The sequence below is a fragment of the Triturus cristatus genome, chromosome 2_1 (genome assembly GCF_964204655.1).
Source record: "Triturus cristatus chromosome 2_1, aTriCri1.1, whole genome shotgun sequence".
In the NCBI taxonomy this organism is placed as follows: Eukaryota; Metazoa; Chordata; class Amphibia; order Caudata; family Salamandridae; genus Triturus; species Triturus cristatus.
The window spans coordinates 126,573,921-126,599,551 of record NC_140581.1 but is presented as its reverse complement, the minus strand read 5'-3'; positions in this window follow the sequence as shown (position 1 = coordinate 126,599,551).

Below are 25,631 nucleotides of genomic sequence, written 5' to 3'. Positions count from 1 at the left end.
TGTCCTATCCATTCGCAGAATTGAGCAGCAATAGTGAAAGTTTGGAGAGGTCAGATTTACTATTCCCACTACTGAATTTAACATAAACCGAAATATACATTAAAAATAAACAGATAATACATTTCAATAAATATTTAAAATATATAATATTATTAAAATTATATAATTTATATAACTAACTGCAAATTAAGATAACATTACAAATTCAAATAATAACAAATAATACTGAAATTTTTTTACCAATTGAAGAACATTAAAACGTGCATATATTTAAAACACTTACTACCCTAGAAACCCAAACCCACAAAATCAAAATCAAAATAAGACTAGAAAAGGATTAATAGTACATAATAATTTAAAAACATAAAAATACTAAGAAGTTAATTGTTATATAAAACACAATACACCTAATGAATATAATATGATTAGAACAATTAAATAATTTGCAAATCCAATAAACCAATACAAAGTAAAAATAATTACCATTAAAAAAAAGCATATATGAAAATGTATATACATAAATTAGTTTACATATTTAATAATTCAATTAAAATGTCTCAAATAAACTATTTATAATCAATTATAAAATTGAAATAAACAGATAAAACATTTCAATAAATATTTAAAATATATATTATTAAAATTATATTATTTATATAACTAACTACAAATTAAGATAAAAACAAATAATATATAAAATATAGAAAACATGTAATAAATAATTTAAGAAAATTATTACCACATAAATATACAATATTAAAATATTAAAATAAATTTGAACTGAATAATAATTAGACTCTGTGGCAGTTAAATTCACTAGTCTCACTTCAATCCAAGCAACAGTAGAGAAAGTGTTAGACTTTGGAGTGGGTCAGATATACTATTCCACCTCCAACCTGAGCAACAATAGGAAAAGTTTTGGACTTTGGAGGGGTCGGATTTACAACTTCCTCTCCTCCCTGAGCAACCATGGGGAATACACTGGACTTTGGATGGGTCATATTTCATAGTTACCATTCCCCTTCCAACCTGGCCAACTGTAGGGAAAATGTTGGTTTTTGGAGAGGTCATATTTACTACTTCCTTACCAAGGGAAAGTGCTGAACTCTGAAGGAGTTAGATTTACTATTCACCCTTTGAACCTCAGTAACAGTAGGGAAAGTGTTGAAGTTTGGAGATATCTGATTTACTACTGCTACTCCCACGTGAGCAACAGAAAAGTAAGTATTGGACTTTGGAGGGGTCAAATATCCTATCCATTCACCGAATTGAGCAGCAATAGTGAAAGTTTGGAGAGGTCAGATTTACTATTCCCACTACTGAATTTAACATAAACCGAAATATACATTAAAAATAAACAGATAATACATTTCAATAAATATTTAAAATATATAATATTATTAAAATTATATAATTTATATAACTAACTACAAATTAAGATAACATTACAAATTCAAATAATAACAAATAATACTGAAAAATATTTACCAATTGAAGAACATTAAAACGTGCATATATTTAAAACACTTACTACCCTAGAAACCCAAACCCACAAAATCAAAATCAAAATAAGACTAGAAAAGGAACACAATACACCTAATGAATATAATATCATTAGAACAATTAAATAATTTGCAAATCCAATAAACCAATACAAAGTATAAATAATTACCATTAAAAAAAAAGCATATATGAAAATGTATATACATAAATTAGTTTACATATTTATTAATTCAATTAGAATGTCTCAAATAAACTATTTATAAACAATTATAAAATATATGTTAAAAAGACAAACCACCTCACTCCTCTGCAAACCAAACAATTCACCAAAAAATGAATAAATAATGTCAAATAAAATAAAATAAAAATCTTTATACATATCACCAAAGCGAAAATAAAATAAACCACATCAAAAAATAATTCAACATAATTAACATTAAAGGAATAATAACTTATAATACAAAAAGAAATGAAACATAACAAAATTATTTAAAAAATGACATTAAATACAACTATATCCGAAAATTATATTTTTACCTGCGATATTCTGTCCCATGATATTTTTTTATAACATAATATTTTTGACATGGTATTTGTGGCCAATTATATTTTTGCAAGAATTTCAATGTTCTGCACCTAGGAAACACTAATAAATGGCACACTTGTGTTTTAAATATTTACACGAGTAGATAGCAGACTTGTTTTGTACATGCACACTTTTGCAACTTGAGGCACAAAAAGATATATGGTCTACGAAAGGTGACATGATATTTGAGCAATTGTCGTCACCAGGAAACGCAGGATCCCAAGGCCATGCACTTAGGGGCTGATTACGATGTCGGGCGTAAACTTTCCACCAGACACCGTCTCGGAATCGGGACCCACCGACTTGCGGTCGGTGATTCCGTCCGACCGATTACGATGCGACCAAATAATGTTCGGTCGGATTCCCATTGACTCCTATGGGAGCTTGTGTTCTGTCTGACTGTGGGTAAATGGGGTGTTTGCGGAAAACCTTAACCCTGTCGCAGGCCCCCACGGAGCCTACCACACAATGCATAGTTTTACGGATAATTCCTCAGGTGCCCCTTCGGCCTTCAACCATAGGCCTTTGGCCCAGGAAGCCCTGCCAGGGACCCCCAAAGTCACTTCTGACAGACTTTTCATGTCAGATAGGCCAACTCGGAAAGGCAGTTGAAAATCGACATCGTAATCACTCGGTTGGAAAAGCAGTCCGTAGAGCTGTACGATGCAGATCCGACCGACACAAAGTTTCAGAGAGCTGGTCGGAACCGAATCATAAAGACAGCGCGGTTTACAATCCGACCGCGAACATCGTAATCGGTCGAGTTAGTTGGAAGGGTTCCGACAAGATCTATGTAAGTCCGACTGTCGGGAGGAGGCTTTCCGCCCGACATCGTAATCGGTCCCTAAGTCTCTCATTTAGAGACTGACAGGCCTTTCACTACAATACCACAAACCTGGCAATTGCTTCACCACCGCTGGTAATAGTGCTATTACTGCAAATTTTTAACTGAATTGGGAACAACATGCTAAATTGTTTTCCTGAATGATCCTCTTCGTTCATAAGTGAAAAGTCAAGCATGCACGCAGAGAAGTGTTATTACCATATCATTTGATGGAAACATCCAGTTAAACACACAGAAGTTCATTTCCTGCACATTTATCATAATTGCACAGACTTCTCCACAATCTCAACATATGGAGCTAAATTTAAAAGCATTAGCAAAAGAAAAAATCAGGCCCCAACCTTTTTTTTCACATTTTGCTTGCCTGGTAGGATGAAAGAAATGCATTAGTGTCTGCCAAATCATTAAAACGATTTATAAAAATGTACAATCGTAAAATGTTCATTTGCTGACAAATGAGACGCCACACTCCATTCATTTGCCAGTCACTTTCATTTATTTAGCAATTATCAGCTAAAACCACACAAAGGTCTCCCATGAAATGGAATCATCACCCATCTATAAAACGTTCTCTTTTCAAGAAGTCTGCTGAGATTTGACTGAGAGTGCCCTCTTCACGGAAGTCCTGTTTGCGATGTCTGTGGCTCTTGCAGAGATTCTGGGAGCTCATGACATTACGTGCATTATTAAAATGTACAATGAAAGCGGTAATTTGATTGGTGCCTGGCACGCCCATCTCGGGTATTCCATTGTATATTTCCTGTACATCGGCCAAGCGGTACGGAGCTATTTGCTTTGATTTAAAACTATCATTTCTAATTTTCTGTATCATAGTTTGTTTTCCTCTGAGGATGAAAAAAGTAAGTTCTGGCATCTGCCTTATCCCCACCCCAGAGCATGGCTGGGCAAAGGCCAGGCCCAGCACCCAGAGGCCACTAAACACAGGAGCAGTGGTCTTTGGGCTCAGCATCAATGCTCAACAGAAGAAATAAAATCCAAGAAAACCCTCCAGAGGTAAGTTTGGAGGGGCTCTAGAGCTCTGCTCGGGAGGTCAAACAGACTGCTTAGGTAGGGCTTTAAGTGGGCCGGGTCCTGCCGGTGTTCCAGTTCTAAAAAGCAGATGCCGAAACGGGTCTCTATCGGGCTCTCCATTTTTGCCCTAACCCTCGGGGTGAAATAGAAATCTGAGCTCTACAGCAGAACCACTCTTCACTGCTGTGATGTAACTTCAAAGAGACTCGTTATAGTTCTTGCGCAGTCTCATCATTTCAGAACTGGAGCATTTTTTATATTGTATACAACAAAGCCATAGTTGTTGCTTATTTATCTTATGCAACTAACAACCATTAACAAGCCAATAGTCCTGGCTTGAAGGTGTAACGTCACTTGTTGCCTTATATATCTGGATACAATGACAGAAGCAGCAAAATACTAGTCGGGCGGCGCACCATGCCAGGCACCGATTGGCTCATAAACCCATCAATAGTTTCTCCATCTCGCCTCTCCTGAGACTTGTGGCCCGACACTAGAAGAGCAGGGCTTGCATCACAGCAGCAAACAAACTGCCCCATTCCCAGTTCATGGCCGAGTCCATCTGCACAGGCAATGCCTGCATTCCCTAATACAAATGCCCAGGCCCTGATTCACAAAGGGCCTCCGCACTCGTGGATGAGGCCTCTCAGTCGTGGTGGAGTCTCTGCACTCAGAGAGAAATGTCCGCAGTGAGAATTCTCATTACGGAGAGTTAGCGCCGACTGCGGAGACTGCCCCATGACTAAAGGGCCCCGTCACGAGTGGGGAGGCCCTTTGTGAATCAGGTCATCAGCAGTGCTTAATTTGAGCCAGTGGATTCCGGTGCTTGGCATTGGTACTGAATTATAAACACCGGCACCTATGACAGTCAGCCACATGGTGGCACTGTTTGTCTTACTTAGAGATGAACACAAAAACAGATGTTTATTAATTCAATATAGACTAAAAATGAATAATACCTGCTGTCCAAGCCATTCTTATACTTCTGGGGTCGAGGAAGAGTCTGAATTGTCACACTTGTAGGAGTGTAATGGTTAGAAGTTGTGTTTATATTGTTACTGGGGCTCCTGGTAGCAGCAATGAGTAATGCGAGTTGAAGTAGCCTCCTGATAGGGACCGGCACTTATTTTTTTACACATTAAGCACTGGTCCTCAGTGTCTGATCAATACCTTCCCTTCAAAGGGGGCGCAGATAGTCATTACAGCACTTCCAAAAGGACCCATCAGGCGACTCCTGTTCTCCACTAAGACATGCTCAGGCGCTGTCAAATGAGGACAGCGTCGAGGGTTATCTAAGTTGTCTGCCTCTTTGAAAGGCAATACCTGTGCTAACTAGACCATGCACCTGGACTTCTGGCATTTCTCCATTTCCATTGGGGGATGCCATCTTGCAAACAACGTAAAACTTCCTCAATAGTGTGTGAGCACGCAGGTCTATAAATAGCACCTGGTAATAATATGACATTATACAACCTGGGCTTAAAAAATGCAGCAGTAATTTAAAATGCCACCACACCACTAATTTATGAGGGAAATATTATCTATAAAGCCACCCAGGAAGTACAAACGTGGACTGTATGATTATCGTTATTGAAAGGCAAAGATCCGCTTGTGAAACAGACATATTTCAAACTCTAGATCTAGTGGGAAGTTTAAGGTGCTGGATTAGTGTCTGGGTCCACAGGGTGGGGAAGTTTAAGGTGCTGGATTAGCACCTTGGTGCACAGGGTGTGGACGTTTAAGGTGCTGGATTAGCACCTTGGTGCACAGAGTGTGGAAGTTTAAAGTGCTGGATTAGCACCTTGGTGCACAGGGTGTGGACGTTTAAGGTGCTGGATTAGCACCTTGGTGCACAGAGTGTGGATGTTTAAGGTGCTGGATTAGCGCCTTGGTGCACAGGGTGTGGAAGCTTAAGGTGCTGGATCAGTGCCTTGGTCCACAGAGTGTGGATGTTTAAAGTGCTAGATTAGCGCCTTGGTGCACAGAGTATGGACGTTTAAGGTGCTGGATTAGCGCCTTGGTGCACAGGGTGTGGAAGTTTAAGGTGCTGGATCAGTGCCTCGGTCCACAGGGTGTGGATGTTTAAGGTGCTGGATTAGCACCTTGGTGCACAGGGTGTGGAAGTTTAAGGTGCTGGATTAGCACCTTGGTGCACAGAGTGTGGACGTTTAAGGTGCTGGATTAGCGCCTTGGTGCACAGGGTGTGGACGTTTAAGGTGCTGGATTAGCGTCTTGGTGCACGGGGTGTGGACGTTTAAGGTGCTGGATTAGCGCCTTGGTGCACAGGGTGTGGAAGTTTAAAGTGCTGGATTAGCGCCTTGGTGCACATGGTGTGGAAGTTTAAGGTGCTGGATTAGCACCTTGGTGCACAGGGTGTGGATGTTTAAGGTGCTAGATTAGCGCCTTGGTGCACATGGTGTGGAAGTTTAAGGTGCTGGATTAGCGCCTTGATGCACAGGGTGTGGACGTTTAAGGTGCTGGATTAGCGTCTTGGTGCACGGGGTGTGGACGTTTAAGGTGCTGGATTAGCGCCTTGGTGCACAGGGTGTGGAAGTTTAAAGTGCTGGATTAGCGCCTTGGTGCACATGGTGTGGAAGTTTAAGGTGCTGGATTAGCATCTTGGTGCACAGGGTGTGGATGTTTAAGGTGCTAGATTAGCGCCTTGGTGCACAGAGTGTGGACGTTTAAGGTGCTAGATTAGCGCCTTGGTGCACAGGGTGTGATAGTTTAAGGTGCTAGATTAGCGCCTTGGTGCACAGGGTGGGAAAGTTCAAGGTGCTAGATTAGTGCCTTGGTGCACAGGATGTGCTCGCATGTGAGAGAAGGATGCTAAGTGATGAAAAAGCATCAACTGCATTTCTCGCAACACAGTCTAAAAGGCAAATAAAGGATCACTTATCATATATTCCTCATCAGCCTGTATTTCTGAATGTTTCATTAGAACTCATAAAGAAAATTGAATAATGATTACAAGAAAGGTTTGTGAAAGGTATGTAGAGGGCTACATAACCAGTGTTTAATTTGAACCGGTGGGTACGGTGCTCGCCACCGGCACTTAATTGTCAACACTGGAAGTTGTGACAGTCTGCTACAAGGTGGCGATGTCTGCTTAATTTAGAGATGACCACAACAACAGTTAATTGTTAATTCAATATGCATTGAAAGTGACTATTACCTAGGGTGACCAGATTCCCAAAACAAAAAACCGGAACAGGTCATAGACATAGAAGTACGACTACCATTTACACTAGTGGTTGGCTGGATCTTGGTGCAGGCAGTGACCTATGACTCCAGTTAACAGAGCAGGGCCATGCTGGCAGGTCGGACATGCTGTTGCCCCGATGGCTGGCATAATGACATTCTTGCTGCTGTTGTAGAAAGAGAAGGGAAATCCTGAGAGAAAATGTCTCGCTTTAAAGGATTTCCATTCCCACAACAACCTCATCTGGAGTGAAGTCACGCCGTAGCTTTTCCAGTAGTGAGAAGTGAGCATGCGCACTCAGCGACTACTCAAAAAACTGGACATATCTGTGCTCATCCCAGCCACTATCCAAAAACCGGGACATTTATTCAGCTTGGGGGAAAGTGTTGGGACACCGGGACACTTCACGAAAAAACTGGACCGTCCGGGGAAAACCAGGACGTGTGGTCACCCTACTATTACCTGCCACCCAAGCCATTCCTATTGCTTTGGAGACTGACATAGTCAGAATAATCACATTTGTAGTAATGTGATGGTCAGTAGTGGTGTTTTTACTATCATTGTCTGCACGGCAGGGGCAATGGGTGGTGCAAGCTAGAGTGGCCTCCTGACGAGAGCCCTGGAACTTATCTTGTTTAACAAATTAAGCACTGTACATAAGCCCTTGTTCGCCAGTTACTAGTTAAGCTGCCCCCCTTCGTCCCCACCACCACCAGAAAGTTCCTCTTCCCACAGGGCCTTCCAGAGTGGTGCTGCTGTCAAACGAAAGTCTAGACTGTCACAGGAAATGGCATTACTGTGAGACTGAGAAAGATTAGTTTGTCTTATTCACCATTAATCTCAAAACATCATTGAGAAACTACAAAGCCCAGTGCAAGTCCAGAATCCGTGCCAATGCGTGCGACCCCTCACTCACGTCCACCACTCCCTTTCAAAGTTATGCAGATCATGTTTGGTTTCAACAACAATCACTATTTCCAGATTTAAATCTCGGAGACGTCTGTGGACAAAGAGATTACAGTTCCTCGGAAAATGGAATGGATGACTCTTTCGACACATCACACGGAAACTTCGTAAACTTACAAAGTTGATTTCCTTTGTAAGACCTTTGGACAAAAAGTCTATACAAACTGTTTTCACAGAAGAGTTTTCTGGCAACAGTCTTTGTGAGGAAATTCTGTTGCTGAATGTGGGTTTCTGTACCCTGCAAAACTTACCTGCAGATAATAGTTTTTTACATGCTAGCTTTGTTTTAAAAAAGTTAAAGTTTTTATGACCTTCAAGCCGCCTGCCATGCTTTTAAAAAAAAATCTTCAAGAAGTTTGCACGAGAAAGTCTTTGGAACTTTTGAAACCCCTGCACAAGACTGGCTTACTTGTCTCATTACTAGCAAATATTAAGGCCTAGTGGAGAGGCATTGAAATCGATTTAATTGTTACATCAAATACTCGTGTCAGTGCAATGGTATTGAAGGAGCTGGGTTCCACATTCTAGATCTGCTCTGGAACCCCAGGTCGATTACTCTTTTTCTCAGCATGAAAGCGTGGAGGGGAGAGAAATTGTTAACCAATCAATCATTGCAGGTCCAATGAACTATGATTCCGAAGAATCACAGACTCCCAATTAAGGTTAGTTCATTTATTACAAAGCCAAGAACAGTTGGACATGCTGACATCTCAGGATGAGGGTGCAGAAATACATTGGAACTAATACAAAGCCAAACTCACGGGTGAAGTTAAGGCAGTGCGGCATGCACAGGATAATCAGTTTGAATACCAGAATACAGAAGATGGCAGCGCAGACGTCGAGATTCCCCTTCATTGGAAGTTCATGTGTATAAAGCGTTAATCTGTCCGTACACTGCAACTAGCGTGAAATCCCTACCTAGCATTTCCAAAAGCAAGATCCAATAAGGTGTCAGCGTGTGAAGTGTTCTTAGGAAGTCTCTTCACATTAGATGGGTCAAGCAGCATAAAGCTACAGAGCTCGTTCTATGATGCTCTCTCTCAAGACAAGGAAGAAGTCCCCAAACACCGTCCCTAGCGTCGATACATCAATCTCACAGGTAGTATCCGAAGTTCTTTTGTAGCATCACACCATGACGTCAAGCCACCTCCTCATTGGTGATTTTCCATTAGGCAGAAATGATCCAAGGCTTTGGAGAGATGACCTTGATTCCCAGGCTTGCGCCGATGAGAGAGTACATCAGTATCAACGCTCAATGTATCCTCTTCTCCCTAAGCCTAAAGCCTAAAACAGAGACATTGTTCTAGCTAACAAGGATGAATTCTCCACCTGCAACAGAAAGGTCAGAAAGAACAAATCCAACAAGCACATGAAATTCACTATTAAATCTAATGTGAGAGCTTCCAGGGGTAAAATACAATTCAGGCCTACAGAAATCAGCCAACATAAGAAATGGCACAATGGCCTCATAAAATTACACATATAAAATGAACATTATTTAATGAGCACATCTAAATTAACATGTTGCATAAGCACACCATATACGTGAATAATTGTCAACGGCATGTATGAATTCTACACGTTGATGTTTTCAGCTAAACACACGTAGTTGCAACCTTAATTTCTTCATGTTTACATTGAAAATATCCCCAACACACCACCTTTCACATTATTACTGTTCATGTTCTAATGTCCTAAATTAATACAACATAGGATTATATGTAGGTGCGGACTACCCATGATTACAATGCACCCCTACAAATGCAAGAGCTACATTTGCGCTACAACAGTGTAAATAGTTCTTCCTGTTTTGTGTTGACTGCATTTCACTGCACATGACAAGCATCCGTCACAACAGTAACTTAAATCAAGAGAGCGCTCGGGTTGTGACCTTCCTGTTCCAGCCAGGATCATAGGAGCCAGACGGCAGATAACACACATCCTCAAAGGCCACATTACAGCATTTTGCATAGTTTAATGTTAACAAATACCACATGGGCACAATTATTTGTTAATGGAAATATTGGAACGCAAACATTTGTGTAGAAAAGAAAATGGCGGATGTATTTTAGCGTACGGTGGTTCACAATAAGTGATAAATCTTAAAGGTTATTATTCTTTCGTACTTATTCGGGACGTATTCCATAAGGTACAGACCCTTTCTAAGCACACAAATCTGGGCGATGGACAGCAGAAAGATTTCCCCCAGCCCAGATGGATGAGATCTCTGCCCACCCTTGCATTATTTAAAAAATGAAAAATCAAGAGGTAACTCTGCACTATCGTGCGAGAGGCTATTCAATAGAGGGGTGCACATTTACAAAATAGTTTTTAACCTTAACCTATTCAGCCCCAACTTTATGATTTATGAGATAATTAATGTCTCTTATATGTGCTTATCTAATGCCGAGAAAAAAGTTTGAATAAGATATGCTGAGCAGAAAACTGTTGGTATCTCATTCTCAAAACAGTATTAAATCTGCTCTGCAGATTTCCTACCTCGCTAGGGCACCAATTTAAGACTCTTTGGAATTCAGAAAACGTTTACAGGTTACAAATGGAAAACTGCACAATTTGTAATATTTCAGAAGATAATCCTTTTTTTTAAAACAGACTCTCCATTTACAGTCAGCAAATCTAGTAAGTACAAATAGACAGTGTATTACTGATTCATGCCACATTGTACAATGTGTATATATACGTGTTACATATTCAATTACAGCATTTTACTGGATATCGTTTTTCATGCATGTGCCCATTGTAACTCCTTTATTAAGCATTCTACAAATGTATGAATAAATCTGTTAACCAACGAAACCTGCACATACCACTCCCCCCGCCAACTCGGCGTTGCAGTACGCACAATGAAAAGTGTTATATTTATTTATGTATTTACTTAACTCCGTTCGGCTGTATGCCGGAGTTTACTATCCCCCGCCCTGCCCCTCCTCTGCCCTACCTCCCCACAGCACTCCCTCAAGGAGCCACCACTGCCCAGAATCCTCTTAGGCGAGGACATGCCAATAACATGTGGGTTAAGTCTGCCTCGTCCAACTGGCAACTAGGGCAGTGATGTTGCGCATTTGGGAACATCCACTTTCGGCGGTGTTGCGTGAGGTAGGCCCTATGGAGAACCATGCTTTGTATAAATTTGAATTTTGCATTTCGGGTCACTTTTTTGGGGTATTCCAATATACCAGCCCACTCCCTGTCAGATATCTCCCGCCCGATGTCCTCCACCCATTCGGCTCATAGGTCTGCGAGTGGAACCGAAGCGTGCGCACGTACTCCTACATATAACCATATGATGAGGTGGCGCTCCTTCCACATGTAGTATAAGGTCTGAACCAATTAGTATGTCGGGGTTCATTTCTCTGGGGGGCCCAGTGCTTCCTCACGTATTGCGATATCGCAGCATGTATCAGGTATAAGTGGTTTGGCACTCCACGTTTCCCGTACGAAGTTCTCATGGTCCATTAAAATGTAACTGTTGAATTATGCCCCTACCGTGTTAACCCCTTCATCCAACCAGGCCCCTATCCTGCGCCTCGTGAGCCTACCACTAAGAATTGGGATCCCTACTAGTGGGATGATTCCTGCATAAGGGGGGCATTGGGATGTGTATTGCAACGCTGCCTTCCAGCACAGTAGTGCAGTGCGCATCAGAGGTGGCACATTCAAGGGGAGTTTACACTGCGGTAGTAATAATGTGTGCAGGGGACCTTGGACGTTATCACGCATAGTGTAACCAATCTCCTGCAGGTTGCAACCTGCTGTCCAGTAGGACAACCATTGTAGCTGGCTCGCATAATAATATGCTTTAAGGTCCGGTACCCCCAACCCCCCTCTGTTGGTCTCTAGTTGCAATTTTTTAGGGCTCACCCTTCGCCTTCCAGCCTCCCATATAAGATCCAGGAGTATAGTGTCTATGGTACGGAAAGTAGCAGGAGGTACTATTATCGGTAGATTGGTCAAATAATATAAAAGCCGGGGGAGGACCGCCATTTTTTACACCGCAATTCAGCCCATGGCTGAGAGAGGCAGCCTGGTCCAGAAGGCGAATTTCCAGCGTATTGTCCTAATCGCCCTGGTTCAGAGGATTATCCTTAATAAATTTGCAAATTCTTTTTTCTTCAGGCTAAAATATTCCTGTATATTTATACTTCCGAAAACAGACCGAGCAAGATTTGAAGTTACTATTTGTTTTTCTTTACATATAAAATATATTTTACCAAAGGAAAAACCCCTCCCTCTGCACCCACACCTATGTTGGGTGTTTCAAACCCTACAAAGGGATTTACCGCTGTCCTTGACAGGAACTCCTACCAGAATATGTACCGGGTGGCAAAGGGCCAGGAATTGGTTTGTGAATGCCCACAAGTCTATAACTTTGTGGAAGTTCACAAACTTCCACATCATTCCTGCCATGAAAAGCTTGATGAGAGTAAACTTCTTGAAGAGTGCTAAATCCACGTTTGTGAATTTAGAAAGTGGTGCTGTACTGATGAAAAACGCCTATTTGATATGTTAACTTACACTTGCAAATGGTTTTGAGAAAAGGGTGCTCAACGTGCAACACCATTGTGCACAGATATGCTCTGCATAATGTAGAGTTGCACAGGAGTTTGCAAAGGTTTGAAATTACGCATAAATCAAATTTGCAAAAGATAAGCAAAGAAAAATCAGTATGAACTTTTCTGCTTGACTTGGTTCTTTCAGAGTGAAAATTAATTCGCTCTGCTGTGAAAACTAAATTAGCAAATTTAGGAAAGGTCAAACATATGCACACGTAAATAATCAACCACCTCTGGCACATCCACCCAACCCAAAAGGCGTCAATGAAGCAAGCTCTTTACCAGCTACTGATTCCCACAGCAGGGCCACTGGAATTTTGCGATTGTGCGGCCGCGGCGATTTTCGCATAATTATAGATATGTGGCATTTACCACATAATCCATCATCTGTCGCATAATTTACAGATTTCAACCCCCCAAAAAAATTCTAGCACTAACGGTTCAAAAGTTACTAAAACTGCTGCAAAACATGTTGCAATGCAGTGGAAAGTCCTTTGCACAACTGGACTGGTCACCTTTCTGTGGCTTATTGATAGATTTGGGTGTTAAATGGGCATTAATGAGGTTTAAACTATGCCCAAACCGTGTTTCCAAGTTTAAAAATGATGAAACAATGAAGTAATACTTTCACAAAATGTGCCAAATTATGTCGCATAATTTGCCGTTTTTTGATGCATAATTTAATCAATCCTGCTGCATAATTTGCCCCTATCCTACCGTAATCCCAGTGGGCCTGATTATGAGTGCCCAATGTTTGCGGCTAATTCGGCATCCGTCCTGGAGGCCTTCGTGGAGGAGCCGGAGAACAAATCGCCAACGATGAGACGGGTTTCACTGTGGTTACCATCTGCCCCCCCCCCCCAGTTACCTGATCGATGCACACATGACTAGAGGTCAAGGATAAAATGCCCCCTGATATAACCCCAATTTTATCTTTCTGTTACATGATGTTTGTTGACACCCCCACATTGTAATGACTGATCATTACCAACTACGTGCCACCCAACTACTTCCAATGATGTTGACCGAGCCCGCAGACCCCATGATCCTTTACATTCTGTATATACAATGCACGGGCTGCCAGGGCTAATAGTGAACTGTTATGTTTCTGTCATCGTTGACAATTACAACGCCCATGAATCAGCCTATAGACTGTGAAGTTAGTAATACTGGCCATGTGTCGCCATGTTTTGGATGTATCGCGCAAAGTGTTGGAGACTTACATAAATGGCTATAGATACAGGGCCAGATTTACTAGCATTATGCGTCCTGGTTACCACCACTTTTGTGGTGCATGAATGATGAAAAAATGCTCGAAACTATTTGCAAAGCTACGCAAACGGCGATTTGCACCACCTTGAGATTCTCTGTAAAAAAGAATGTAACGCAACGTAGCGGCTTGCGCTGCATTGTGTTACATGTCATTTAGAGAGGCGTTCCATGAGTGGGACATGGATGTTCCCATACATCCACCTATGGATTTCACGCAATCCCAGATTGACAAAAGTTTGTAAACCTGGGATTGCGTGAAACCTCTACGCCTCCCAGGGGATGGTGTTACAAGGAGAAAATCTTTTTTTCTCCTCGTTAGTTCCTCTTCCTATGTGTGAAATCTGCAGCACACATAGAAAGAGGAAAATGCCTTGAGAGATTGTTTTTGTGCAGAAAGGTGACCCTTCTTGCACAAAACCAATTGTCCTTGTAACGCAGGGACCCTTGTACTGTGGTGTAGGGGGGCCTGCATTGGCGCAAGGCTGCCTGAAGTGCGCCAGCACTATGAGAAAGAAGAAGTGCGCTGTAACTTAGTAGATATGGTGCATTTCTGCTCTCTCCCCTTCACACAACGCAGCACAGCAAGGTGCTTCCTACACTGCGCTGTGTGAAAGGTTAATAAATCTGGCCCAAATTTTTTTTTAAAGAGCGGCCCAATGTGTCCAGAGTTTATTGGCCACGATGATTATCGGCTATTGCGAATTTTCCCATAAAATGGAGATCAACATGCAGATTGTGGTTGTTACCACTCCAGAATCCACATGTCCTGGTATTTACAAACCATGTTTCATCTCGTGAATATAGGCATGTTTGACCTGCTAATATTTATCCAGAGAATGCCATTTTATTTCAAAACTCATAATTCTGATGCTTTCAGTAACCTAAATTAGTGCACAGATTGGAATTTATCGGGCTATTCGTAATAGGGGCCTAAAACTTTACTCTATACGAATGCAGCCCTATAGGCTTTGCCAATGCATGTTACCTTAATGGCATTCCCAAGAAGCACACTTCATCCGGGAACAACTGTTAACCTTTTGTTAGAAAACTTAGATGAAAAGAAGTTCTCACAAACCTTTTCCCACGGAAGGAACACCCTTCCTTTGGACAGTACATGAATGCAGGGTGAGTGACTATTTGTGTACAACATTAATGAGCTCTGAAAACGTCACTTCCTAATCAAAAAGGCTATTTAGCTCTCTCTTCTGTCAGCATGTTCCTTCTTGTGCTTCCTCTTACGTCATACTTTGATCCTTGATCAGAGTTCCAGACGTCTGTAATTTAGCATCCTTCAAAAAAAACTTTAAATAAATGAAATAGAAGTACTTTTTTACCAGTATCTCATATATGACAAAAATCTTACAGGCAGTTTACCACATGGTAACCAAGCTCTACCCAGATCTTATCTCATATAATAGGAAGAAACGAAAAAAAGGCAGACTTTTACAGCATCCGGTAAAAGTGTTGACACTACCCATCTCTAGAGCGACTGCAGATCGTGAGAATGTCAGTGTGGGTGACGTGAGGGACAGGAGAAGTTTTAAGTGGACACCTTTTATCATCGCTGCTTTTAGGAAGCCTTTTTTGGTGGCAGTTCTTGCCACTAAACCGGTAGAGACGAGCACACCATTGTGTCAGAGATAGGGTTGGGAGGTACCATCCAGAGGGTAGAATTGACTGCTCTATGGAAAACAGGAAGAAGAGCCGCTGGGGAGGGGTGGGCGGGGCCTGCGCTCAGGGCTGGATTGGCTGGGAAGCCCTCACATCATCAGCCCCCAAAGCAGCGTTAAAAGCAGCCGAAGACCCTTTCCTTTTATGGTCATGCATTGATTTGCTGCTGCAGGGAAATGTTCATCTCTGGTACCATCAGAAACCCGGAAATGTGGCTCCTTCATGTATTTGTCTTCGGAACTGCATAGAAAAGCCACGTTTGTTTAGCTCTGAAATATGAAAAGTTATACTGTAAAATACATTTTAAAAAATGTCCTGGGCACACATGTACAACTTTTCCTGAAAATAGTTATCTCAACCATCATAGCTAGCGGTATGAGGGAACAAAGCATACATCCTCAACAAGCTACTTTGACAAAACACAATAAAAGAGGAGAGAACGTTCCACCACCTCCCATAACATCAAAAATGATATGACACCCCCAGGTGATCCCACTACAGGATGCAACCCTTAGGGGGGGACTGTGAGTAATAACAATTAGAACTATTTTTGCTTGAATAATGTTCCTCAGGTAACACTGGCATCAGTGGCATTCAATGCGATGGTGCAGTGAGCTTGTACTAGGCGCTGAGGGGTGATACTCACAGATCTGCCTGTGCTAGAGGGCAGGATTCAGGACTTTCTGTTCAGGTGTGTATCAGACTTCTCATTCAGTGTAGAGCTCTTGGAGGACAGCTACTGGAAGAAGGTGGCTGTGAAGCTTAGTTCCTACCTCATCCACAGCGAGACGACACCTAGAGCGGGTCAAGATGGGGAACCATACATGGGTGGTACACAATATTTGCAGGATAGAATTGATAATAGTGAGGGGTAGGGACAGATGGAAGCAGGCAGCAACTAAACTGTCTAAATCATTCCTATTTGGGTGGACAGAAAGAGTTATTCCAGGCACTTCGCAATCATCAGAAGTTTCTTTGATTTGTGGTTTACCTCAGGGTCCATCACTATCTCAATTTCTCTTCAATAAATATTCAATAAACCACTGTTTTGTGTTATTAGAGCAATATCACTTCTATCCTGAAGATATATATATATATATATATATATATATATATATATATATATATATATATATATATATATATATATATATATATATTTGCTTGCATATCAGGGATCTGAGGATGTTTTCAACCCCCTGAAAAGATGACCATAGAATGTAGCCTGCTGGATGAAAAATCGTATACTAAAAGTAAATGACGCAAAAACTGATTATGAGTAACCTCCCCAGACACCGGATCTCGCTGTTCTTTCCACGGCCACTACATTCTTCATAAACGGCAAAGACTATGGGTGTTGTGTGGGATTTATGACTAAAATTTGAGAGCCATGTATGTATGTATATGGTATTTCCATAGCATGAACCTAGCCAAAAGGCAGCAGAGATCTGTACATAGCAAAAAGCAAGTTTAAAGTTGGTGAATAATAGGAGAGGAAGCTGAGCTCTGGACAGTCAATGCATTGTGATGTAGTGTTCTCTAAAGATGTAAGTCTCCAACTCGTTCCTCAATTGGAGCATCGTTTGGGCAGTCCTAATGAATACTGCGATGTTGTTCCAGATCCTCTGTGCTTGAATGGAAAAGGCCTGTTGTCTCGTCTTTTCCTTTTTTACACTTCTTAATCTGTAGTCTGATGATACCCAGGCAGCAGGAGGTCCGGGAATCACCGGAGATGGTGAGCTTGGCTGTAAGATAAGCAAAGGGTGCTGGTTGTGATAACAATGTAAATGATGCAGCTGGTTTTGAAGATGATATGGATTGACAAGGGGGGCCACTGGAGTTCCATCAGGGTGGGGATGATGTGATTATATTTCTTTGGACACTGGATGAGACCTGCTGCAGCATATAGGATGCCCAGAGGGGTTCCAGTGTGGAGTCTGTGAAGTCATTGAGCAAGACATTACCACCATTCAGATGCAAGAGTACAAGGGCTTGAGCACCATTTCTGAAGTCGCTTTCTGGAAGACATGGGTTGACTTTACTTAGAAGAGAGATCTAGTACCAGGCTCTCTTTTTTTGGCAGTATGTTCCTTGAGGGGGAGGTTGGTGTTAAGGGTGAATCCAAGTGATTTGGCACCCGGTAAGAGTGGGGGTTCGAAGCCTTCAAGGTTCTTATCATTGAGCCAGGTCTGCACAGTAACTTGTTTGTTCTTCTTGACAAATGGTAGAAACTCTGCCTTGGTTGGATTGAGCTTTAAGTAGGTGCTGGAAATCCAGGACTAGATGATGTGCAAGCTGAGTTTGAGGAGTTGAATGTCTGAAGCAGATGAGGCTTTCCCATAGAGTTGTGTATCATTAGGAAATTGCTGAACATTAATGCTGTTACCTGTACGTAAAGCAACGAGTGGCTGCATGGAAATGTTGAAGATGACTGGAAACCGTATATGGAGCCCTGGGGGACTCCACATGTTTTTGGGATCTTTTGAGACCTGGTTGTGTCCATGCATACAAACTGGTGTCAGCTGGAAATTAGGAGAAGAACCAGTGAAGGGCATTGCAGGTGAATCTTATTCACGACTCAAGGGTGGATGATAGACTGTGCCTAAGCCGAGAGTTCCAGCGATATCAGAAGGCAGGGGTCATCTTCATCTGTGTCCATGAGGGCATCCTCTACAATTTGCAAGGTGGAGGTCTACGTACTGCAGTGCGTTCCGCAGCCTGACTATTAGTCATACAGGAGAAAGTTAGCATTAATGTGATCTTCGAGTTGAACATACACTGCTTTTTCAATAATCTTGCTGATAAATTGTTGGTGAGGGACAGTGGTTCATTCAGCAATCTTCTGCATGAGGCCACTCAATCAAATCTTACTCTATTTGGATACTACACACCACATACCAATTATAGTTAATAAACTTAAAGCTGGACTATGCCAATGCTAATATTGTGTGGACTACCTATAGGTAGATGGTATGTATACTATTTGTCCTATATATACAGATTTGCTGTACTTGTACAAATATAGAATCCTCTGCCAGAGACTATGAAGTCTAGGGCCACTTTGCGGAGTTTCAGGAACGCTGCTCCCTGGAGACTCCCATTTCTGATGCACTATAACCTGTTTACCGTTTAAGCATGGAAAGGCACTAAAAGACAATTAGCTTTGTGATGTGCACTGGATCAACAGAATGAAAATACCTATATAAATAAATCACTGGTTTGCTCAAATGATGATACAGGTAGTGGTTTTGCTGATTAGTATACCCCACTGACACCCAACATCCTGCTGAACATTAAGAGCAGGGCAAAGGGTTTTAATTGGAGGTTGATGTCCCCTCATTACCTGCTAAACAAAGGGAGGCACTGTAAATACTGATCACAACAGGCATCTATCAACCTGTTAGCCAAGGGCAAGACGCCAGACTCTGATGAACTCCCAGTGATGTTTTATGATACCTATAAGAATTATTTGATACAGAGACTCTTCCCATTATATGAATATGCATGCAGAAATGGGAAACATCCACTGTCTGAGGAAGGCATGAATAGTAATGATATCTAAGCCTGATAAGTACCCCCTATGTATAGATCCTCATATTGTCCACTCCTAAAGTTGAATCTTGACACAATATCCTTGGGAAACTAACAGCTTCTTGAATAATGACCATACAGACATGTTTACTCCAAGTAGACCAGAGCAGCTTTACACACAACTATAATATGCCATCTCACCTAAAACCTTTATTGGGAATGCTTGCTGGGACGCCGGCTGAGAACTTGCTGGCTTTAGCTATCTCTCTGAACACAGTGGCCTTTGCCTTACTGTGTTGGAACTAAGTTAGCATGCTTTTCTGCATACAGAACTTCGGCTAAGAACTGATAAATTGAGTATGCTTTTTAACTAGAGACCATTTGGCACCTTTTTGGACAGTTAAGGTGGCCTCAAATCAGTAGTAAATAGGACATTCCATCAGTCAAAGTTGCCCACTGTTAGACCTGTCATCCTTAGGGTGGTTTTCCCCAAACCTTCTGCCTGCTTACCTCCTGTTTTTGCTGATTCTTTATGTTGGCCTTAGGACTCTGAGCACGTTACCATTGCTGACCAGTTCTAAAGTGCATGTGCTTCTGCCCTAAACATGGCAACATTGGTGTATACCCAATTGCCATATTTTATGTACTTGTAAGTCCCTTGTAAAGTGGTATACCCTATACCCAGGGCCTGTAAACTAAGTGCTATTAGTGGCTCTGCAGCATTAGTTGTGCCACCCACACAAGTAGCCTTGCAACCTGTCTCAGGCCTGCTATTGTAAGGCTTGTGTGTGCAGTTTACTGCCACTTGCACTTGGCATTAAAAACCACTTGTCAAGCCCTAAACTCACCCTTTTCTTACACATATGCCACAACTAAGGTAGGCCCTATGTAGCCCATGGGGAAGGGTGCTGTGTAAGTAAAAAGTAGGACATGTACTGTTGAGATTCACATGTCCTCGAAGTGACCAACAATTAACTTAGTTTTTCTCTACTGTGAGGTCTACTCCTCTCATAGTTTAACAGTGGGAATTCTATAATACACTTGTAAGTTGTAATTTCTGATTAGAAAGGAGTGGTTGGGTTTTGTTTTATCTCTTTAGAATGGTAATGATAAATCATCTTAGCTGGTAAAGTTGGATTTACCATTACTATTTTAAAAATGCCAGCTTTAGAAAGTGGACATTTCTCTGCTCTTTCTACTCTGTGTACATGCAGCCTGTTTCTAATACACGTCTGGAGTGGGTGACAGCTTCACTTTGAGCATACACTTTAGACAGCCACAAACACAGGCAAGTTAGGTGCATGTGAGCACTCATCTGCATTCTGATGGCCCTTCCTGGGCCGGAAGGGAGTGAGAGGCTGACATTCACATCTGACTACGTAGTAGCCTGACTCCACACAAAGAGTTAATTAACCCCACAGATAGTCTAGAGTAGAGCTGAAAGGATACTTGTGCGCTTCAAAGACCCTTCTTTGAAGTCACCCCCACTTCAAAGGCCCAGTTGGGTGTAAGTACTGGGTTTATGACTCCACCAAATCAGACACTTTTGGACCTACAACTGGACTCTGCCAGAAGAACTACTGTGCTGCATCAAGGACTGACACTCTGCTGTACTGCTGATCTGGGAGGCCTGCTTTTATCTTGTGCTTACCTGCTGATCTCTGACTCTACTGAGGAGAGCTGGTCTCTGCTTTTGCACCAACACAATCACCAAAGGCGTGTTGGCTTGCCTACTGTTGCTTGAGACCCAGGGATATCAAAGTCTCTACCCCTGCTCCTGTGCCTGGTTCACTGAAAGTGGACCCAGATACTTGCATCTCGGAAATTGACGCATCTCCAGTATGCGTGTAGCAGAACCGGCACCTCGGCCCGGCTGCGGGAGTAGAATTGGCGCGTCGCTCTCGGAACCAACGCATCACCTTGAGAGCCTGAAGCCACGTAACAGCCCATCACCATTGCAGCATTGTGGAGAGATCGACACATACTTCGATTGCATGGAGAATCCGAGTGCTTCGCACTTCAAAACCAATGCATCTCAGCTTGGCGTTTTGTCTACGGAACCACTGCATTGCCACCCATGCGGGATCGACATTGACACATTGCTCAACTGCAATAGCATCTTGCTGTTGCAACCAGGATAACCAGGATCTTTGTTCACCTGGGCCTGCGTGTGTCCTGTAGCCGGCCAGCGCTCCATCGCGGTCGGCCCGAACTATTGACTTTGCCCAGGTCCCGGTCCGACCACATAACCCCCATTGGCGCTTATTGCTTCTAAGCGCTAGAACTCTTTATATTCTTTAAAAATTCATAACTCAACTTCTATACATTGGATTTTTGTCATTATGGTCATGATTTAGTGATAAAATTATTGTTTATTTTTCTAAACCAGTGTTGAGTCTTTTGTGGTTTTTTACATTGTGTTACTGCGTGTGTGTGTGTGTTGCACAAATACTTTACATATCGCCTCTTTGGATAAGCCTTAGGAAAAGCCTGACTGCTGTGTGCCAAGCTACCAGAAGATGATCACAGGTTATCTTTTGATGCTATCTAGCTTACCCTGACTAGCATTGTAGTTTCTGCTTGGACAGAGCACATACCTCTGTCAACCACAAACCCCAATTTCTAACACCCACTATGACCCTTTCCAAGCTAGGGCAATTTGTCTTCAGTCCAAAATGCACAAGAGCAAACTTTTCCCAAAATTGGAAGATACTTGAAATCAAGATTGTAATTCAGTAGATTAATCTGAGTTCTCTACAATCTTAAAATATTAGTTCATAAGCTTTGCTCTTCTTTGGGAGTGCAAAACATTAGTCTAAAAAAATGAAAATGGCAAATCAGTTTTCAAAATTAGACAAACAAAGGAAACATATTTGGAGCATCACTGAATTCCATGTTTCTTACAACTTCATCAATTAAAAAAAACAGCAAGGGATTTCAAACACTCTCAAGGCCTGAATTCAGACCATTATAAGGTCAAACATTCTGTTGCATAAACTTGGACTCTGGCTTTGCTCTTTAAGGTTTGCTTTCACCCCATGGATTCCAGAACTTAGTTCAGGCCATCAGTGCTTGGATGTGAAAGAACAGATTATTGTAGTCCCACACAACCCCACCCAGTACACAGTTGATTTGGTGTCTGTGCTTTCTTAGTTATTAACAGTTCGTATTAAGGGCTCAGGGGCACAGTGGTAATTCAAACCCAATTTTGTATTTTATAATATCACAAAGAAGCACTGGCAGTCTCTGACAGGATCTTCTGGCAGGATCTTGTGCTATAATCTGGTGCAAAAGGACCTCTCTATCTAAGTGGCCACCTAATGAGCCTTTATACTATTGATCACTGATCTCATCTAATGTGGGCAATTTCTGAGGTATTTCTGACTTGATCTGCATGCATCAATATGCTAGTCCTAGACGCATTCGTATGAACAAATATGGTAAACATACTTCAGTTCAGACTACATTGTTTATGCTATTGCTGTTAGCTGACCTTGAAATATAGATAACCAGACGCTTGTCCCAGAAAAATGCTGCATTATGTGTCCTATCAATGTCACTGTCTGGATTATTTGACACAGTCACAGATACTTGGAAAGATAAGGATAGGCAACATCCATGTCAAAGGAAGACATGTCGATGACCAGGCAGAAAATGGAGTCTCAGCCTGCTCAAAATGGAGTTTGGCCCTAGGTTCTTTACGTCAATCCAGCCTGCATTTTGCTTACGAATCACACATCTATGGACCACGTGACATCTCTCATTTCCTCTTCCACAGGGAAAAAATCTTCTGTTTCCATTTCAGCTTCATATCTCAACAAAATAATCCTAAAAACCAATCATTATATATATAACAATTGCCCCAAAAGATTAAGTAATTCACATGAATGCACTGTAATCAAATATCTCATTCAGTTCATTAGGAGATAGCGTATTGCATCTTTTTGTCCATTATGCCTGTCTTGCACACAAAGGGTGTAGAGCAGGATGGGGCAAGAAAGAGCAGAGCAGGAGTTGTAAAGTTTGTTTTCTACCATCTTGTGACAGGTGCTTGAGATTAAGTAACAATTATTCGAATAATGGTGAAAAAGTTGACTTATATCTGTGCCTTAATACCAATATATGTACAACAACAAAAAAACACATTCAGTTACATCGTATTATTGATTTGCTATGCTGTTTTTACACCAGTTTAAAGACCACTAAAATGTTAGTTGTCATGCACAGGCACACCTAAAAATGTACTGCAACCTTACAATTCCATGTTGTACAATTGCACATTTATTATACTACATAATAAATCATAGCTTCGTTCTGAGATTAGCACATTGAAGCGAGCAGTTTAAAAAAGAGTAAAGCCGCTCATGTGCTACTTGTATCAGTTTGCCAAGGTGTTCTCAAATTCCTTCCAACAAGAAGATGTTGGCACCTGCACTTTAGTTTAATTTTTTGACACAAGTTTCCTCTTCCATTCACATCTCTTAAGAAAACCTACATAGATATAATGGGCAAATGTATGGATCTTAGCATTAAATGCTTCAACTGTTTTAGGGTGAAGCTCTAATTTGCTGACACCGCAATGGCCTTGCATTGTTTTTGCTTGCTAACTCACTTTTTTTGCATTAAACACACGTTAAGACTTTACAGGCTTTCCAGAGTCATTTTGATCTGATAAATTAACTATACAGTAAATCTTGAATTCTGAATCTAGGGTGGAAATATAAAAAAGGCAAAATACGATTCCTATCTGTGAACTTTGTACACAAAGTTGATTAATGCGTCACCGGTGATCTCAATCTGAACATTCAGATGTAAAATTACAGATTATTTATGCTTTAAAGTAATCGTAATATCAGCACAATGCACTTGGAATGTGTCACGAGGAGCACAGACACAAGTGTGCCACACTTATTGCTGTCTGGGAGCTGGAAGGTGATAAGAGGAGGTACACCCCAAAACATCAAGAATGTGAGTTCACATTGAAAAGCATTCAGTGTGCATTCTGAGGATGGTTATATTTTGGTAATAAAGTAAACTTACAAACTGATTAATCGAATTTAAGGTTCCAATGTTGGAATCAAATGTTTTCCTAGAACCCTTCCAGGTGATAAAAATGTTGTGAATGAATCGTAAATACAGTATAAGATGTTGCTGCCAAAGATCATACGGCTATATACACACCTGTTGAGAGCGGTTCATGAACAAATTAGCGTATGATAGGACAGCGCTGGGTCTCAACAAAGGTTCTTCAATTTGAAGGATATATTCCTCCTCCTATTTGAAAGATATACAATTCAGTATGGTGTACCGAAAAATTGCATCATGGAAACCTAAATTGCTTCCTTTAGTTTAAAAAAAAAAAATCCTTACTCCAATGAGTTTAAGCCTTCGTCGTGATGGACTTAGATATATAAAGACCAGTGGGAGCACCGGAGATATGTGGTCAACTTTGAGATATACGAGATATATTTTGGCCCTTGCAGCTATATAAATATGGTCTAAAAGAAACCTCCAATTGTGTGAGATGTGGAGCAGCGGATGCAGATTTTTTCCATGTTGCCTGGATGTGTGGGAGTGTGTTTGCTTTCTGGACGGCAATGGTGGCCATTCTATCTGATGTTGTGCTGGAGCCTGTGGATTGCTCTCCTGAGCTTTGTCTACTGGGGTATGTCAAGTGCCTTAAGCCCTGCAACAGGCGAATTGTTGTCGTTTCCACTTTGCTTGCCAAAAGGGTGGTGACGCAATGTTGGGGAGCCAAAGCGTCACCCACTGTGAAGAAGTGGCTCCGGGGCCTGGTGTTTTGTAAAACTCAGCTTCAGACATATACGAGGAGGAGCTGCCGGAATCATCTCGTCCAAAAGACTTTTGGGCCTCTTTGACGGAGTATCTGATGTCCCATCCTGTCCTATTATGAGCCCATTAGTAGATTCCCATAGATACCTTTGAATGGGTGTGGGTCTTCGGCTAACAATTATACGGACCTGAAGGATGGACTTTGCCTAAAAACATTATTTATTATTCTATACTACTGAATGTAGCTTTGCTGTCCAAAGTGTATTGTCATTATGCTACTGTTCTACCGGGGGGGTTGGGGGGATGGGGGGATATTGTGGGATTTATATGTTTCCTTCGCCTTCAATGACTCTGTATCATTGATTGTCCGCCTTACTTGAAAATTCAATAAATACAATTTAAAAAAAAAAAACTTTGAGATATATTTTGGAGCAGCTGTGTGTGTGTGTTCTTTTTACATATTCATTGGCATGTATTTGACACTGGACTATCACACAATCTGTTGATTTCTTCTTACTAAAACCAATAGTAATTGTTTAAAAAAAGAACCTCTAATTATAACCATCCATCAGCAAACATTGTATCATTTAAAAACAAGATCTGATGGAGAACTTCATAAACCCCAGCTGCACAGCATCATATGCGCTCACTGCAATA